Below are 13,241 nucleotides of genomic sequence, written 5' to 3'. Positions count from 1 at the left end.
GATCATTCTATCATTTTTGAGATTGCATCCCAGTACAGCTTTCGCCACTCTTTTGTTGACTATTAGGGCCACTCCATTTCTTTTACAGGATTCTTGCCCACAGTAGTAGATATGATAGTCATCCGAACTGAATTCGCCCATTCCCGTCCATTTTAGTTCACTGATGCCCAGGATGTACTTGAGAACCAGATAGAGGGCCTTCTCGGTAGTGGCACCCGCCCTGTGGAACGCCCTCCCACCAGATGTCAAAGAGAAAAACAACTACCAGACGTTTAGAAGACATCTGAAGGCAGCCCTGTTTAGGGAGGCTTTTAATGTTTAATAGATTATTGCATTTTAGTGTTCTGTTGGAAGCCGCCCAGAGTGGCTGGGTAAACCCAGCCAGATGGGCAGGGTATAAATAAATTATTATTATTATTATTATTATTATTATTATTATTATTATTATTATTATTATTATTATTATTATTATTATTATTATTATTATATCCAGTGCTTTTTTTCTAGGGGGGACGCATACCCCTAAACTACATTTTGTGAATCTAGGTTTGGTCTCATTGAGGGGCAGTATTTTGATACTACAGCAAAATGAGAAAACCCCAAAACATTTTTTTAGAAAAAAGCACTGCGTATATACTGTATTGTACTGTACAGCACATCACATCACATCTATGAGAGAGATCGTCCCCTCCCCCCTCCCTCCCCGGCCACGTGCTTCTGCGTCCTCCACGCGACATCAGGAGCCACGTGCTCCCTCGCCCCTCCAGGCGACCGGCAACTACATTTCCCAGGCAGCACTGCGGCCCCGCCCCGCCGGCCGAGCCGAACCACCCGAGTCGCGGCGTGAGGGGGGAGTTTCCCCCTCTGAGCCTCCCCTCCGTTCCCGCCCGAGCGCCCTTTTCTCTAAAGGAACCCAAGAGGAGGCGAAGGCCTCTGATCTGCCGCGGCGCGGCTCAGGAAATGCGGCGGGACTTCCGGCAGCTCGGCTTTGGGGCTGAGGGACTCCGCCCCCCCCGGCTCGCGTGGTCTCGCCCGGCGCTCTCCTCGCCGCGGGGGGCGGCGGCGCGCAGCGTCAGAGGCGGCGGCGGGAGCAGCAGCAGCAGCAGCCGGAGCCGGAGCGGAGCGGAGCGGGGACGCAGGCGGTGCACGGAGGGGGGGTGAGAGCCGGGCGGGAAGAGGGGGGTGGCGGGTGGGCCGAGGGGGCGGGAGGCGCCGAGGCCTCGCGGGGAGGGAGGGAGGGAGAAGTTCGCGACCCCCCCCCCCCACAACCACTTCCATTTGGGGCGCTTTCCCCACGCGTGGGATCAGGCTGGGCGAATGGCTGCTCCAAAACCGGACATCCTGCATTTCCCCTCCCCCCCCGGACCGCCCCCCCCCGTGCGCCCCGGTCGACACCTGTGAAGCCACCACGTAACTCAGCGCCAAGGCTCTTGCGATCGTTGTGCACGCGTCGTCCGCTTGCGCCTCGCGCGCCCCGCGGGGTGTTTCCTTGGGGGAGGGGGAGGCTCCGACCTCTTTCGTGTCTCCGTGCCTGCCCGGCACTCGGAAGCCAGCTTCACCTGTCAGCATAAATGACACCTGTCATTGCAGTGGTTAAAAAGAAAAGGGTTAAGGATCATAGAACAGGGGAGGGGTCCCCAAATTAAGGCCCTTGTGGGGGGCCGGACTATATTTTGAAAAAAAATATGAACGGATTCCTATGCCCCACAAACAACCCAGAGATGCATTTTAAATAAAAGCACACATTCTACTTATGTAAAAACACACTAATTTGTGGACCGTCCGCGGGCCGGATTTAGAAAGCGATTGGGCTGGATCCGGCCCACGGGCCTTAATTTAGGGACCCCTGATCCAAGACAACAAGGGTTAATCATCTAAGATTTAGATGGTTAGTTTACCAGTTGTGGTCAAAATAAGAGGGGAGTGGGATAGTTTTTTATATTGAGGCAAGAGATCCTAGAGAAGATCCTAGTTATAAAAAGTTTGTGCAGGAGTAAAACTGTGGATCAAGAAGGCAACAGATTCAGAGCAGGCTAGCTGAGATGGTTTATGGCACCTTTTGACTGAGCTGCTTCATGCACTGAAATACCCCAAGGTGCCAGCTGTGCTCTGTGTACTTTGTGTTGTTTGTGTGGCCTTAAAAGTTGGCAGCTTTAGGCCCCTGAGTTAGATCTGCTCCCTTGAGGAATGTCACTGGCTTCTCAGCTGCCAGCCTTGAGGCAAAAAGGGGCACTGTGGCCAAAGAACCTGTTGAGAGGCCCAGGCCCACCCATCTCATCTCCCTCATTCCTCAAAGTGGCTCTTCAGCAACAAGTGCTTTTTCCTGGGTGACTTGCCCAACCTGCCCCCCATCCCATTCCTGGAGAATTCCATGTCAGGTTTGGGTTACAAACAACTCCCTAAATTGCTCTCTTTGCCTAGCCATGTTGGGAAAATATTAACTGTTCCAGACACTAAATTCAAGGTGCAAATGTCAGCAATATTTGTCTCCTACAAGTTTGTAATTCTGTGCAGCCTTTCAATTCTTATTTTTTTTTTGGGAAATACTATGCTGCATACTTATTAGAGTATCCAGTATAGATCTTGAAAACAACTTCAGATATGTTCTTTTCTCCTCTTGTGCAAAATGCCCTGAAATCATTTTAGTTCACAGGCAAATTCCATTAACTCAGACTTCAATGAGACACTAACAATGCTTGACAAAGATTTTACCACACTGTTCCCTTTGTTAATGAGCAAAAAGCCAAACTCGGCCTCCCTTTGGCCACTTTTCTTCCTTCCCCTGCACAAACATGCATTAATGCAGGTCATTCCCCACACAGAAGTGTACCAGTAGCTTTTTTCTTACTGGCAGCTGAGAATGGGTAAATACTTCTGGTCCAGCAACAGAGATTCTTGATAATCATAGACTGTCTCCAATGGTTGTTTACGCCCAATTGCTGTTTGAGAGAGTTGGACAAATCCAGCTGAGAATGGAGTCTGATATTTTAGGGCGGGGGAGAGGAACCTGTGGCCCTCCAGATGTTGCTGGACCTCAGTTCCCATGAGCCCCAGCCAGCCAACTACGGCAATATCTGCTTTTCAACATCACAATATATGTCCGACTCTTCCTGACCCCATGGACCAGAGCACGCCAGGCACGCCTATCTTTCACTGCCTCCCACAGTTTGGACAGTACAGTATATAACCAGCTAAAAACCACGATATCTCGATATATCATGATATATATCTGCAGTGGCGAAGGGCCTTGCAGGGTCTCCCTGTGGCGGCAGAGGGTCCCGCCGTATCTCCCCACAGCAACAGAGGGCCTTGCTGGGCCTCCCCATGGTGGTGGAGGGCGAGGGAGCCAATGTTTGTCCGCAGAAGTTTTTCCGTGTCATGTGGCCAGCATGGCTAAGCCGCTTCTGGCGAACCAGAGCAGCGCACGGAAACACTGTTTACCTTCCCACTGGAGCAGTACCTATTTATCTACAGTGGTACCTCTGGTTACATACTTAATTCGTTCCGGAGGTCTGTTATTAACCTGAAACTGTTCTTAACTTGAAGCACCACTTTAGCTAATAGGGCCTCCCACTGCCGCTGCGCCACCAGAGCACGATTTCTGTTCTTATCCTGAAGCAAAGTTCTTAACCTGAAGCGTTATTTCTGGGTTAGTAGAGTATGTAACCTGAAGCGTATGTAACCCGAGGTACCACTGTACTTGCACTTTGACGTGCTTTCGAACTGCTAAGTTGGCAGGAGCAGGGACCGAGCAACCGGAGCTGACCCCATCGTGGGGATTCGAACCGCCAACCTTCTGATCGGCAAGCCCTAGGCTCTGTGGTTTACACCACAGCGCCACCCACATCCCAAACTTCCATATAATATCAGTTACAGGTGGGTAGCCGTGTTGGTCTGCCATAGTCAAAACAAAATCGAAAATTCTTAATCTGAAGAAGTGTGCATGCACACGAAAGCTCATACCAGGAACAAACTCAGTTGGTCTCTAAGGTGCTACTAGAAAGAATTTTCGATTTTGTTTTTCCATATGATTTACTCTTCAAGTTGCATATGCTTCTCCAACTCAGAGGTCTAAGTGGAATCTGTGCACACATAAGCCCCACTGAGTTAAACTAAACTTCTACTTTCCTGGGAGTAAGCCCCATTGAATTCAGTAGGGCTTACTTATGAGTAGACATGCATTTGCTTTCACTGCTTACCGAAAAACACCCTCCCTCCCTATCATTTTCACACAGTACACAACCTCCCATTTCAGCATAAGGCAGCCAGCTAAATCTTCTCCCCTCCATTCTCTCCCAAGGGCCCCCAAAAAGCTCTCATCCAACCAATATCTCCCTTTTTATCAAAGGGAGGGAGGGAGGAGAAGCAAGCAAAAAGAATTTTGTTTTTCATTCGTTCAGTCGTGTCCGACTCATAGAATAATGGGGACCCCATGGACCAGAGCAAGCCAGGCATTCCTGTCTTCCACTGCCTCCCGCAGTTTGGTCAGACTAATGTTGGTAGCCTCAAGAACACCATCCAACCATCTCATCCTCTGTCGTCCCCTTCTCCTTGTGCCCTGCATCTTTCCCAACATCAGGGTCTTTTCTAGGGAGTCTTCTCTTCTCATGAGGTGGCCAAAATACTGGAGCCTCAGCTTCAGGATCTGTCCTTCTAGTGAGCACTCCGGGCTGATTTCTTTAAGGATAAGTTTGATCTTTTTGCAGTCCATGGGACTCTCAAGAGTCTCCTCCAGCACCAGAATTCAAAAGCATCAATTCTTCAGCGATCGGCCTTCTTTATGGTCCAGCTCTCACTTCCATACATCACCACTGGGAAAACCATAGCTTTAACTCTAGGACCTTTGTCGGCAAGGTGATGTCTCTGCTTTTTAAGATGCTGTCTAGGTTTGTCATTGCTTTCCTCCCAGGAAGCAGGCGTCTTTTAATTTCGTGACTGCTGTCACCATCTGCAGTGATCATGGAACCCAAGAAAGTGAAATCTCTCACTGCAAAAATCTCTCTTAAATTAAAAAACCACCCTTTTTAATATGGAAGAAAGCTATTTAGGGGGAACTACCAGAAAATAAAAATAGAAGCTCTTTCCCCAAGTTTTTTCAAGGTGGGGGTGAGTGTGAGGAAGAAAGAAGTGCTTTGTTTGTTTATGGGGGGGGTCCCCTCTTGGATTGTTAGCAGGCTCTGCACAATTAGTTGAGTTCTAAGCGGAAAGCTCATAGAGTTTGCTGCTTTGTGTGAGGGCTTATCTACTTTTCTTATAGGAGGAGGGAGGGAGGGAGCAAATTATCTGCAAAGCTGAGCTACCCCCTGGAAAGCTGTTAATTCTCCACCTTTTGTTCACTGGTATATTGCCTTGTTGAAACACTTATAAAGATGTTCAATGGTATGGCAATTTATTGCTCAGCCCTACAGCCAACAAGGTCAGGGATGATGGGAGTTGTACTCCACAACCTCTGCAGGGCCACAGGTTCCCTATGCCTGCTTTAGAAAGTACAGTGCTGATAGCAACTGCAGAGATCAGCTCACCATGAGATGGGGAAAGAAGCAACAGCTTTGGATGGTGAACTGTGATTGCCATCGCAAAGGGCGGAGCAGACTGCTCTCATTCCCAGGAACAGAACCCATCCATAATTCCTGCGCCGGCCTCTCTCAGATGAATGGGAGCAGCGCAAGAGCACCGCTGTGGCTTGACTAGCTGCTGGCAGAACACTGTGTGGGATTTAATGGACCTCTGGTGTGGTTCAGCAGAGCTGTTTTTCTGTTCTTAAGCCACTTCCCATCTGGAAATATTTTCCTATGGCTGCATTTCAAGCAGCAGGTAATATGGATGAGGGTAACAAGCATTGTTCACATTTACCCTACAGATAGTGTCAAAGTCCTTTCTTCTTGGTTTACCCTGCTCTATCCCAACATGATTGATTGATTGCTTTGTCTTTGTTGAAAACAAGTCTCTAGTCTGTTGCCTTTAGCTTCTGAAGGTGCCTGCCTGTGGAGAGGCGGCTGGCACAGCTTTGCTGTAGGGAAGGAAAGAGCCACATCCCTGTGGTGTTGAGCAATCTCAAGGAAACCCGGCTCCCTCCGGCTAGCTGGAGAACCCAGGGGAAAGATGGCAGAAAGGAAGTCTGGCCCTCCCCCTGAGGCAGATAATGTACGTAAAAAGTGCATGAAGGCTAAAGACAAGACGTTTACTTCTCTGAGCAACTCATTATTGTTACTCATTACACTGGTCTTTGGTCATTAGGACCTTCCAGCGGAAAAACTGTGGCAGCAAAGTAGCCAGAAAAGTGCTGGGTTTCTATAAGGCTGGAACCAGACAGTCCAACCTCTCAGACCCAGTGGGCCTCAAGGGGACTTTGACACAGAAGCCGCAGGCAACACACTGAATTAAATTTCCATATCATAAATTAAAGTGTTTGCAATATAATTAATATTATTTAATATACACAATAGATTGAGTCCATCAGAATAAAAGGGGGTATAAATAACAACAACAATAATAATTGTTGTTATTTTAGAAGGCTTCTAGTCAAAAGAATTCAAGCCTCTTGTGAAGCCAGTAAATAAATGCAGCCCACGAGAAGGAGGAGGAGGGGGCACGGGATGGGGGGCAACAGCTGCCTCATCCTCACTTGTCTGCTGGTTGCCCACAGCTGCCACCATTTATCCCACTTGCCCCCCCCCAATACACCACACACACAGCCTCTTCAGGCTGGTTGTTAACTAAGGGGGCAGGGATCTGTAGAGTTGGAAGGGGACTCCCGAGGGTCATCTAGCCTGACCCCCTGCAATCCCTGGAAGGCAGCCCCCACCCCCACCTAGCTGTCAAACAGGGCAGCCAGCAGCAGAGCCTCCCTGCCCAGGGGCAGCCCAAGCACCCTGCGGAGCCCCAGAGGCCCCTCCAAAGCCCTCCTGCACGTCTCCACACACCGTGTCTCTGCTGGGCCCAGGCTGCATCACAGCCTCCCTCTGGCCTGGCGGCTCCACTGCCATTGCCGCTTCCCCTAAGCCTAACCCTTGGGAGAGGGCCCAAGAAGCAAGCAAGCAGTGAGAAGAGAACGGGGACGGGGAAGGCAGAAGAGCCACTGAAGGGCAGGAACAGGGCAGCAGAGGGCAAGGGCTGCCTGAAAAGGCCTTGTGGGCCACAGGGGGGACCACCCTGGCCAAAATGCTTTATTGTGACAGCAGTTCCTTTAAGAAGTGACAAGCGAGGGACCCTTGTTTTCCGGATTAAGATCAGAGGCACACTTCACTTGGCACAGAAAGAGAGAGATTTCTCACCAGCTCCCAAAGCAATGGGCAGGCATCATCTGTGTGGCTTCAGGGTAGCCCTCTGGGTTTCCTGCTGTTCCTGTTCCCCAAGTAAGTCATGGCCAGGTGTGGAGGTGCTTTGGGATTCTTCTGCACCTGGCAGCTGTTTACATTCAGAATCTAGGAGCATCCTCATGGCATATGAAACGTTCATACAGTTTGAAACATGGGCGGAAACTGGTTTTTTCTACTTGAGATGTCTGTCTTTCCTTCATCCATCCATCCACCCACCCTTTCAATTATTTTTGTAAATTGTTGTTGTTGTTCAGTCGTTCAGTCGTGTCCGACTCTTCATGACCCCCTGGACCAGAGCAAGCCAGGCAAGCCTATCCTTCACTGCCTCTCGCAGTTTGGCCAAACTCATGCCAGTCGCTTCGAGAACACTGTCCAGTCATCTGATCCTCTGTCGTCCCCTTCTCCTTGTGCCCTCCATCTTCCCAACATCAGGGTCTTTTCCAGGGAGTCTTCTCTTCTCATGAGGTGGCCAAAGTACTGGAGCCTCAGCTTCAGGATCTGTCCTTCTAGTGAGCACTCCGGGCTGATTTCTTTAAGGATAAGTTTGATCTTCTTGCAGTCCATGGGACTCTCAAGAGTCTCCTCCAGCACCATAATTCAAAAGCATCAATTCTTCGGCGATCAGCCTTCTTTATGGTCCTTTTTGTAAATTTATGGTCTTTTTGTAAATTACAATTATGTAAAAAGAAATATATGCTATATTTATTTTCTTATCTGATTCAAATATTTCTACATGTGGGACCTACAAGGTATTATAATATAACAGGATTGGAGAGCTGCATTTCTTCACAGTCCATTTGCCACCTTTTCTCTCTCTCATTCTTCTTCCCATTTTGCTTTATCAACCCCTTCTCACTCTCTCTTTCCATTTTTTAAAATCACCTCTCCCCTAAGCCCCAAGCAGTCTGGCCAGTGGTCAGGGATAATAACACATGGGGGGCACCACATTTGGTACCCCAGGGTAGCTTATTGGGAAAGGGTTGTGGGGAGCCCTGAGCCTGTCTGCTCCCCAACCTGCACATTGGAACAAATGACAGTTTTGTGTTCCATATGGACTCTGGGAGCTGCAGTTCTCACCAAAGCAGGACAAGGGCTGAGTGGGAGCTTATGAGAGTGCCCTTTATTACCAAAACAAAATAAAATAAAAAATTCCTTCCAGTAGCATCTTTGTTGTTGTTGTTGTTGTTGTTCAGTCGTTCAGTCGTGTCCGACTCTTCGTGACCCCATGGACCAGAGCACGCCAGGCACACCTATATTTCACTGCCTCTCGCAGTTTAGCCACACTCATGTTAGTAGCTTCAAGAACACTGTCCAACCATCTCATCCTCTGTCGTCCTCTTCTCCTTGTGCCCTCCATCTTTCCCAACATCAGGGTCTTTTCTAGGGAGTCTTCTCTTCTCATGAGGTGGCCAAAGTACTGGAGCCTCAACTTCAGGATCTGTCCTTCTAGTGAGCATTCTGGGCTGATTTCTTTAAGAATGGATAGGTTTGATCTTCTTGCAGTCCATGGGACTCTCAAGAGTCTCCTCCAGCACCAGAATTCAAAAGCATCAATTCTTTGGCGATCAGCCTTCTTTATGGTCCAGCTCTCACTTCCGTACATTACTACTGGGAAAACCATAGCTTTAACTATACGGACCTTTGTCAGTAAGGTGATGTCTTTGCTTTTTAAGCTGCTGTCTAGATTTGTCATTGTTTTTCTCCCAAGAAGCAGGTGTCTTCTAATTTCGTGACTGCTGTCACCATCTGCAGTGATCATGGAGCCCAAGAAAGCGAAATCTCTCACTGCCTCCATTTCTTCCCCTTCTATTTGCCAGGAGGTAGCACCTTAGAGACCAACTAAGTTTGTTATTGGTGTGAGCTTTCGTGTGCATGCACTCTTCTTCAGGTATCTGAAGACCTGAACCCAGGTGGCGCTGTGGGTTGTTAAACCACAGAGTCTAGGGCTTGCTGATCAGAAGGTTGGCAGTTCAAATCCCTGCCACACAGTGAGCTCCCATTGCTCAGTTCCAGCTCCTGCCCACCTAGCAGTTTGAAAGCACATTAAAGTGCAAGTAGATAAATAGGGACCACTCCAGCGGGAAGGTAAACGGCGTTTCTGTGCGCTGCTCTGGTTCGCCAGAAGCGGCTTTGTCATGCTGGCCACATGACCCGGAAGCTGTCTGCGGACAAACGCCGGCTCCCTCGGCCTATAGAGCGAGATGAGCGCCGCAACCCCAGAGTCGTCCGCAACTGGACCTAATGGGCAGGGGTACCTTTACCTTTACCTTTAAGGTGCTACTGGAAGGAAATTTTTTTTAACATTTGAAAACCTTGCCTTAAAGGCTGTTTCACATATTTGTGAAGGAGAAAATATTTCATGAGAGGGTTTCCTTGCACATTTTTTCTGGAATTCCCCATTTTTCCATTGGAAGAATTTGGGAAGAATTTTTGTGTCAGGATCTCTGACAATGTCCCAAGCCTCGCCTTAATCCCCAGTTTTCCTCTTCACCCCACAGATTGCAAGAGTGAAGGCAGCACTGGACCTGGAGGGAAGCCCAAAGGGGCTCTAGGGGGTCAGAAGGCTCTGCTGCAGGTGTGAACAATCTTTGGCTTCCAGGTGTTGATGAACTACAATACCCAGAAGATCTAGCTAGCATGGCCAGTAATCAGGAAGTATGGAATTTATAATCCAACTCCATCAGGAGGGCCAAAGATTTCCCACACCTGCTCTATTGCCAAGGGCTTCCTGGGGGGGGGGGGGGAGGAAGAAAATCCAGCTGCAAACACTGATCCAGCAAGTGACCAGGAAGAGGAGGAGCTGCCTCAGGGCCTGATCCAGAACTCCCTCCTTCAGCTCCCACATGTTCTGGTCATGGAGGCTTCTCCCCCTTTTGCATTCTGGGTGTTCTCATCTGTGCAACACAGCTTTTCAGGGCTGCCATGGCTCACATCTTAGGAACTGTGACATGGCTTTTCATGGACATCTGACCTGGGAAGCTGGTGGGGTACCGGTATATGTCGGGGGTCACCAGCATTTTCCAACCACTGGGCACATTTTGAATTTAAGGAAAGTGTTGTGGGGGTGTGGCATAACACAAAATGGCTGGTGTGGGGGCAGGGCTTAACACAAAATGGTTGCCACAACCGAAATAGGGGGGGGGGAGATTAAAAAAGACATTGAAGGGGTGTGGACATGCCCCCCAGTAGCTGTCCCATCCTTTGGTTGGCAGGGAGCACCTACATCATGCACCACTGTATTCCCTCACAGAGAGATGCTGGTTGCACCTCTCCTGTGTTCAGAAGGGGTGAGTGGGAGCCCAATCCTGCCATCCAGTCAGTTGAGGGCATATTCAGCAGGGCTGTTTTTCTAGAAAAAGAGGGGGCGGAACTCACTAGCAACTCCTCCGTCATTCTCTTAGGATGGCAATGGCGCCCCCCTCCCCGCCCCGAGAGAGTGTAGGCAAGGCCAAGCAAGTGAAAACAGAGAAAACAGCCTCTTGAGGCTTGTGGAGTTTTGAGGGAATATTTACAGAGACCTTTCATGGGCTCTGGCCTCCAGATCCCAGTGTATGTGACACATATTTAGTGGACTGTGGAGGGCTACTCAGATTGAGAACCAAAGATATATGGGAATGCAGAACGCCTAGCAGCATGTTGACATTTAGGGTATTGCATAGGAAGGGAAGGCAGGGTTTAACATTGCCATCCATGAAGTGGTGTTGCATGCTCTAGGTCTGGGATTGGAATGAGCTTTGTCTCCTAATAAGCATAGCCTGAATTATGTTGAAGACAATGTCCCTTGAGGGTGTAGACCCACAGCAAGCGAATAGGAGCTATGCACTGTGCTGGGTTGCAGTGTTGGAATAGTCCCTGCGGCTCAGAGTGCTGTAGTGCAAGACATTATTTTACACCCACCCTGCTGTATACCCGGAGGTCTCAGGGCGGTTCACATAACCCACCTCCCTGCATTAACCCAGAGGCAGCCATTTCTCATTCCTGGCAGTTCACATCTAACCTCAGCCTTGACTCTCTTGGTGATCTTAGCCAAACCTTTACCCCTCTTTTTTAAATCTCACCCACCCCCAAGGAGTCCAAGTGAGCAAACAACAAAACCACTGAAAAAACTTTTTCTTTTTTATACAAACCAAATACCTTTAATGTTAATATTAATCAGTCTATATTAATATTTCAAGAGTGCCAGCAACAATGTCTCTCAGCGCTGCCCAATGCCTGAGTGAATAGGAATGTTTTAAAATTCCACTTAAATGTTAGTAATAAGGAAGAGAGATTAACCTCACCAGAGAGGGCATTCCATAAGTGGGGGCCACTACCAAGAAGGCTCTGTCTTGGGTTGGCATGCAACAGGCAGCCATCAACCCTGCCAGGCGGGGAATGTGAAGCAAGTTGACATTGGAGGTATTTGGGTTGCAGGCCATTGAGAGCTCTGTGCGCTAGTTTGTCCACCGTGGTGCGTGCTTATACTTCTTGCATGCGTATTGTGCTTTCAGGCCTCTGTATCCAAACACACCATAAGTGTAAGAGGCCGCCTTTTGGGTGTCTGTTAATTTGAGGAATGTTAATCCTTGGGCAAATACCTCTGTGCTGTTCTCAAGAGGCTGGTGTGCACTAAACATGTGCCCCAAAAGCTGAATTCTGTGACAGCGAATGTGTTGTGCTAATTTGCCTACTTTGTTTTTTGTTAACTATTTTTATGTTAGGCATTAAAGGGGAATACTGCTCAAGCTCAGCTCTGAATAGGAGGGGCTGTACCTCAGTGGGAGACCTCATGCTTTGCATGCAGAAGATCTCTGGTTAAATCCTTGCTATCTCCAGTTAAAGGATCTCAAGCAGGAGGGCAAATCAGCACCTTGGTCTGCCTGAGGCCCTGGGGAGCCACTGCCCACTGCAGTAATCCACTCTGCATCAGGTGGGCCAGTGGTAGGAGGTAGGGCTGGATATTTGACTGTTCAAGATAGATTTGGTCAAGTGAAGCTCAAGTATTTTTAAGGCATTAAAGTTGTGGGAAAACATGAGGTTTGATACTAATTAAGAGAAAAGTACTAACTTAAATAATTCATTGCTTTTTTTAAAAGTTATTTTTAAAATTACATCCTTCCCCCAAAGAACCTTGAGCAACACCCATTGTTCTCCTAACCCCTTTCATCTTCACAACAAGCCAGTGAGGCAGGTTAGGTTGAGAGATGGTGGACTGATCCAAGGTCAAAGCAGCCCTTTGAAAGGGGCATTTCCAGTTGGCACTTTGAACAGTTTCTCAAATGCTTGGCAGGCACCATCAGTCAGCTGCAAACTCCCCGGAGGGCAGGTGGGCTTGGCTTGGCTGAAGTGACCTGGTAGGCCTAATGAGGTCTGGAGGCTGGAGGTTCACTGACTAAGCAATTGCTCTTCAGGGTTTCAGGTGGGTTTTCCCCAGGCCTGCCTGGAGATCCCTGCAATTGAACCCAGGGCCTTCAGCCTACAGAGCAGATGCTCTACCGCTATGACTCTTCCCCAAAGGAAGATGCCACTCTATAAAGGAAGCTAGATTGGCATGTACGCGGATAAGGGCATTCTCCGTGGTGGCCCCACAATTGCGAAATGAAATCCCATGGCTCACATGGCAAGCCCCCTCCCAGGTAGGTTTTAAGACCTGCCTTTAGCAGCTACTTTAACCTGACTTGCAGAATTCCACAATTTTTGCTAGATTTTGCTGGATTGGCATTAGTTTTGGTATTATTTTGAAATAGTGTTTTGATATTTTGTGGTGATTTATGGTCTTAGATTGTGGCTTGTAAACAGCTTTGGGAAGAATTTTTCTTGAAAAGCCATATAGGTATATAATTAAAGAATGCATTTGTGCCCTGGATCATAGGGCTCTCATAGCACAGTTCCATACATGTTTACTTAGATGTAAGTCCAACTGAATTCAGTAGGGCCTATTTC

At 48.5% G+C, this 13,241-nt stretch overlaps 1 protein-coding gene across 1 annotated transcript in view; it reads left to right on the top strand.

Annotated features, from left to right (window-relative positions):
- Positions 1-1,104: 1,104 nt before the first annotated feature.
- UBA1 (ubiquitin like modifier activating enzyme 1) overlaps positions 1,105-13,241 on the top strand; it is a 37,981-nt gene continuing 25,844 nt past the window's right edge. Inside the window, exon 1 of the mRNA XM_033173836.1 lies at positions 1,105-1,157. The gene's annotated coding sequence lies outside the window, so the exon portion shown is untranslated. The remainder of the gene's footprint in view (positions 1,158-13,241) is intronic.

This window comes from Lacerta agilis, chromosome 16 (assembly GCF_009819535.1).
Source record: "Lacerta agilis isolate rLacAgi1 chromosome 16, rLacAgi1.pri, whole genome shotgun sequence".
Taxonomy (NCBI): Eukaryota; Metazoa; Chordata; class Lepidosauria; order Squamata; family Lacertidae; genus Lacerta; species Lacerta agilis.
This window is presented reverse-complemented; position numbering and strand designations above follow the sequence as displayed.